Source organism: Triticum urartu, chromosome 5A, assembly GCF_056163025.1.
Source record: "Triticum urartu cultivar PI428250 chromosome 5A, HENAU_Tu73, whole genome shotgun sequence".
In the NCBI taxonomy this organism is placed as follows: domain Eukaryota; kingdom Viridiplantae; phylum Streptophyta; class Magnoliopsida; order Poales; family Poaceae; genus Triticum; species Triticum urartu.
Genome location: NC_141877.1, coordinates 119,561,801 through 119,568,429, shown reverse-complemented (window position 1 = coordinate 119,568,429; position 6,629 = coordinate 119,561,801).

The window sequence follows — 6,629 nt, the reverse complement described above, 5'->3', positions numbered from 1 at the left end:
ATCCCACTTTCTCTTTCGCAGACAAAATGGAGGAGGCTCTGAAGAAGAAGGATCAAGACCTTGCCGAAGCGCAGAAGGAGGCCCTGAACAAAACGAAGCTTGCTGAAGAAAAACTGGCTTCAGTCGGTACTCTTGAAAAGGAAAACTCCAGGCTGAAAATTGCTCTCGACGCGGCTAATCGAGAGGTCAGTCGTCTGAAGAATGGCAATATAGCTCTAAATGACAAGGCAAGTGAACTGGCGGGGAAGAGGAACGATCTGGAGGCTTATCTCGGTGGACTCGCCAAGAAGCTGTTCGTCATGCTCGAGGGTAATTACTCCGGCCCGACTGACTTGCAGTTACCAAACCTGCATAGAGCCACTGACTTATCCTTGAATTGTGTTTACAGAATTCTGCCAGAACTTCGAAGAGGAGACCAGTCGAGTAGAGACAGACTTGGACCCCATCAATTCTCCAGTGAAGGACGAGGCTGCTATGAACGTGCTCCGACTGGAATCTCGTGTTGCCGGCGTTGTTGACTATCTTGCTCGGTTGAAGGTTGCGATGTCGCGGATCAACATGTCGCTCTGGCCTAGGACGACGCTTCAGAATGACCTCGAGTCCCTGATGACTCGACTGAATTAAGTCCCAGGTCGAGTGGCGGAATGGAAGAAATCTTCTGCTAGATGTGGCGCTGACGTCGCTCTGTCTCTGGTCCGCGTCCACTGCAAGGAGGCGCGAGAAGAAAAGTTGGCCGCCATCCAAGTTGCCAATACCAGTAAGCACAACTTTCAAGACTTCATGGAGACTTTCATTGCTGCTGCCACTCGCATTGCAGATGGGATCGACTTGGACGAGTTCGTCGCCCCTTCCAGTCCTCCGCCTGAGGAATAAAAACTTTTATGCTTCACTTTAAATTTGCCTCGGAATGCCGAGTGGATTTTGTAACCGTTAAACTCTATCGAGCTGGAGGCTCGAGTACTTTGATCTGCGGTCTAGGACCTTTGGATCTTATCTGAACTTGATTTATCGATGAATATCTTCATGAATTATCTATCGAGTGGAACTTGATCTTCACTCGAAATAACTTTGTATTTGTGGTGCAGCTCCGAAGGAGAAGGTAGCAGTCGATTTGCACCTCGTCGTCCTTGCGGACTGGGATGTGTTCCGTACTTAGGTGAGCACTGGGTTGTAGCTAAGTCTCCAAGTGGAAGGTCTGCTCTCCACTCGGTAGGATTTTAAAAACTTAGGAGAGTACTGGACTGCAGCTAAGCCCCCGAGTGGGAGGTCTGCTCTCCACTCGGTAGGATTTTTTCAAACTTAGGCGAGTACTGGACTGCAGCTAAGCCCCCGAGTGGGAGGTCTGCTCTCCACTCGGTAGGATTTTTTTCAAACTTAGGCGAGTACTGGACTGCAGCTCAGCCCCCGAGTGGGAGCTCTGCTCTCCACTCGGTAGGATTTTTTTCAAACTTAGGCGAGTCCTGGACTGCAGCTAAGCCCCCGAGTGGGAGGTCTGCTCTCCACTCGATAGGATTTTTTTCAAACTTAGGAGAATACTGGATTGTAGCTAAGCCCCCGAGTGGGAGGTCTGCTCTCCACTCCGTAGGATTTTTTTCAAACTTAGGCGAGTACTGGACTGCAGCTAAGCCCCCGAATGGGAGGTCTGCTCTCCACTCGGTAGGATTTTTTCAAACTTAGGCGAGTACTGGACTGCAGCTAAGCCCCTGAGTGGGAGGTCTGCTCACCACCTGGTAGGATTTTTAAATACTTAGGCGAGCACTGGGCTGCAGCTAAGCCTCCGAGTGGGAGGTTTGCTCTCCACTCGGTAGGATTTTTAAACGCTTAGGCGAGCACTGGGCTGCAGCTAAGCCTCCAAGTGGGAGTCTGGCTCACCACTCGGTAGGATTTTTAAACGCTTAGGCGAGCACTGGGCTGCAGCTAAGCCTCCGAGTGGGAGTCTGGCTCACCACTCGGTAGGATTTTTAAACACTTAGGTGAGCACTGGGCTGCAGCTAAGCCTCCGAGTGGGAGGTTTTCTCTCCACTCGGTAGGATTTTTAAACACTTAGGCGAGCACTGGGCTGCAGCTAAGCCTCCGAGTGGGAGTCTGGCTCACCACTCGGTAGGATTTTTAAACGCTTAGGCGAGCACTGGGCTGCAGCTAAGCCTCCGAGTGGGAGTCTGGCTCACCACTAGGTAGGATTTTTAAACACTTAGGCGAGCACTGGGCTGCAGCTAAGCCTCCGAGTGGGAGGTTTTCTCGCCACTCGGTAGGATTTTTAAACAATTAGGCGAGCACTGGGCTGCAGCTAAGCCTTCGAGTGGGAGTCTGGCTCACCACTCGGTAGGATTTTTTTACAAACTTAGGCGAAATGGATTCGCAGCTAAGCCACCCACTGGGGGATTTCACACGCAAACAAAAGCGACAACAATTATAAGAAAATTTGTAACACTCTTGTCTTTGATAAATAGACTACAGAAGTTTTTCTTATTACATCTCATCCAAGTGAGAATTCAAGTGTAAAAGGGGCGGAGCAGTTCTGCATTCCAAGCTCGTGGCTCATCGATCTAGCGATCGAAATTGTAAAGGTGATACGCTCCATTGTGGAGGACTCTGGTGACAATGAAGGGACCTTCCCAAGTAGGAGCGATCTTGTGTGGTTTCTGCTGATCCACTCGGAGGACCAAATCTCCCTCTTGGAAGGCTCGACTCTTCACATTTCTGGCATGGAATCGACGCAAGTCTTGCTGAAAGATGGTCGATCGGATCATAGCCATTTCTCTTTCTTCTTCCAGGAGGTCGACTGCGTCTTGCCGGGCTTGTTCTGCTTCATCTTCGGTATAAAGCTCGACTCGGGGTGCATTGTGAAGTAGATTACTCGGCAGGACTGCTTCCGCTCCGTAAACCAGAAAGAACAGAGTTCTTCCAGTCGACCGATTCGGGGTGGTCCTCAATCCCCACAGAACTGACGGAAGCTCGTCGACCCAAGCGCCTTCTGCGTGCTTGAGATCACGCATCAGCCGAGGCTTTAGTCCTTTGAGAATCAGACCATTTGCCCTTTCTGCTTGTCCATTCAACTGGCGGTGGGCGACCGATGCGTAGTCGACTTGTGTGCCTTGAGAGGCGCAAAAAGCTCTGAACTCGTCTGAATCAAAGTTTGACCCATTGTCGGTGATGATGCTATGCGTGACTCCATATCTGAATGTTAACTCTCTGACGAAACTGATAGCAGTGCAAGCATCAAGATTATTGATAGGCTTAGCTTCAATCCATTTGGTAAACCTGTCGACTGCCACAAGCACATGTGTGAAACCGCTCCTGCCTGTTCTCAATGGGCCAACCATGTCCAGTCCCCAAACAGCGAAGGGCCAGACGAGTGGAATGGTCTTCAGGGCTGATGCAGGCTTGTGCGACATGTTGGAGTAGAACTGGCACCCTTCACACTTGTCGACTATCTCTTTTGCCATTTCATTCGCTCTTGGCCAGTAAAATCCCGCTCGGTATGCTTTAGCCACAATGGTCCGAGAGGACGCATGATGACCATAGGTCCCCGAGTGGATATCATCAAGGATTATCTGACCTTCTTCTGGTGTTATACACTTCTGACCGACTCCAGTCACGCTTTCTCTATACAACTGTCCCTTTATGACTGTAAAGCCCTTGGATCGACGGACGATCTGTCGAGCCTCTTCTTCGTCTTCCGGGAGTTCCTTTCTCAGGATATACACGATGTACGGTATCGTCCAGTCGGGGGTGATTGCCAAAACTTCCATGATTAGGTCGACCACTGCCGGAATTTCAACTTCAGTCGGATCTGTGGCACTCTTTGGCTGCGGGGCTTCATCTATAAAAGGATCTTCTTGGACTGATGGTGAGTGGATGTGTTCCAAAAACACATTGCTGGGGATGGCTTCTCTCTTGGAGCCTATCTTTGCCAAATCATCAGCCGCTTGATTTTTCAGTCGGGGGATGTGATGAAGCTCTAACCCCTCGAATTTCTTCTCTAACTTTCTCACTGCATTGCAATAACCAGTCATAGCTGGACTTCTGACGTCCCACTCTTTCATCACCTGATTAACCACCAAATCTGAGTTGCCATAGACCATGAGGCGACGGACGCCGAGTGAAATGGCCATGCGCAACCCATACAAAAGTGCTTCATATTCTGCTTCGTTATTGGAGGAATCGAAGTGAATCTGGAGAACATATCTGAGCTTATCTCCTCGGGGGGAAACCAATACTACCCCAGCACCGGAACCATTCAGCATCTTAGATCCATCGAAGAACATGGTCCAGTGCTCCGAGTGAACTTGAGTCGGAAGTTGCTGTACGATCCACTCGGCGATGAAATCTGCAATTGCTTGGGACTTGATATCTTTCTTTGCCTCAAACTTGATATCTAGGGGAAGAAGTTTAATCGCCCATTTGGCCACTCGACCAGTTGCATCTCTGTTGTGCAAAATCTCTGATAGTGGAGCGTCGCTGACGACTATAATGGACTGATCAGAGAAGTAATGTGCAACCTTCTTCGTGGTCATATAAATCCCATATACAAGCTTCTGGTAATGAGGATATCTTTGCTTTGAAGGAGTCAAAACTTCAGAAACATAATATACTGGGCGCTGACCGTAAGTACTGTACTGACAACTTGTCCTGTGGCTGCAATGTAAATCAGCAAAGGCTCCTTGCTGATTGGGCAACAAGCACCGGCTGGGTGGAGAGCAGAGCTTTGAGCTCTGTAAACGCTGCATCAACTTCTGGAGTCCACTCGAACTTGTCGGACTTCTTCATCAGTCGGTAAAGAGGCAATGCCTTTTCACCGAGGCGAGAGATGAATCGACTTAAAGCGGCCAAGCATCCTGTAAGCTTCTGGACGTCATGCACACACACAGGACGTTTCATCCGGAGTATAGTACCAATTTTTTCAGGATTGGCGTCGATTCCCCGTTCGGAAACGAGAAAACCAAGTAACTTCCCACCTGGAACTCCGAATGTGCACTTTGACGGATTGAGCTTGATATCATACCTCCTGAGGTTGGCAAAGGTTTCAGCAAGGTCAGTCAGTAGGTCGGAACCCTTCCATGACTTGACCACAATATCATCCATGTATGCCTCCACATTCCGACTCATTTGAGTGAGCAAACACTTCTGAATCATCCTCATGAACGTGGCTCCGGCATTCTTGAGGCCGAACGACATGGTGACATAACAGAAGCACCTGAATGGAGTGATGAAAGCTGTTTTGATCTCGTTGGGCCCGTACAGACGGATCTGATGGTACCCGGAATAGGCGTCTAGAAAAGATAAACGCTCACATCCCGCAGCCGAGTCGACTATCTGGTCGATGCGGGGAATAGGAAAATGATCTTTCGGGCAGGCCCGATTGATATGCTTGAAATCAATGCACATGCGAAGTGACTTGTCCTTCTTGGGGACCATGATAACATTGGCGAGCCACTCGGAGTGGTAAATTTCTCGGATGAACTCCGCTGCTAAGAGCCGAGCCACCTCCTCGCCAATGGCCTTCCTCTTCTGGACGGCGGACCGTCGAAGATGTTCTTTCACAGGTTTAAATTTTGGGTCGACTCATAGACGGTGCTCAGCCAGCCCCCTGGGAACTCCAGGCATGTCAATAGGCTTCCATGCGAAGATGTCCCAGTTCTCATGGAGGAACTGGATGAGCGCTTCTTCCTATTTGGAGTCGACCGTCGTTGAGATGTGAGTCGGAGCAGCATTGGGATCGGTCGGGTGAATGTGAACCGCCTTCGTTTCACCGGACGACTGAAAAGCTGATTCTGAAGCAGGATTCTTAGCTCGTAGCAACTCACTCGGATCTACAGTCTTCTGATACTCTTGCATCTCGACCACTGCCATCTGAGCGTCAGCAATCTTTGAGCCTTTCTGAAAACATTCTTCTGCTTTCTTCCGATTGCCTGTAACAGTGATCACACCTTTGGGACCAGGCATCTTCAATTTGAGATACACATAACATGGTCGAGCCATGAAGCGTGCATAAGCTGGCCTGCCCAAAATAGCGTGATAAGCACTTTGGAAATCCACAACTTCAAATGTCAACTTTTCCTTGCGGTAATTCTTGGAATCACCGAAAACCACATCAAGAGCAATTTGGCCGAGTGACTCGGCTTTCTTTCCCGGAATGACTCCATGGAAACTCATGTTATTGGTACTGAGCCTGGACATCGGAATGCCCGTCCCTTTCAATGTTTCTGCATACAGTATGTTCAAACCGCTGCCTCCATCCATCAGGACTTTGGTCAGTCGAGTGCCTTCGACAACTGGGTCGACCACCAGAGCTTGCCTCCCAGGGGTGGCAATGTGCGTAGGGTGATCAGACTGGTCGAATGTGATGGCAGTCTGGGACCACTTCAGATAATTGGGTGTTGCCGGAGCAACCATATTTACCTCACGGTTAATAACCTTCAGTCGAATTTTGCTCTCAACATCACCAAAAATCATCAGGGTGGAATTGACCTGGGGTACCCATCGTCACTATCTTCCTTGTCCTCAACTTTGTCCGACTCCTTTTCCTTATCTTTGGACTGCTTGCCCTGAAACTGCTGGATCAGAAGCCGACACTGTCGTGTGGTATGCTTTGGGTAAATGAGTTTACCCTCTTCATCTTTCTTGGT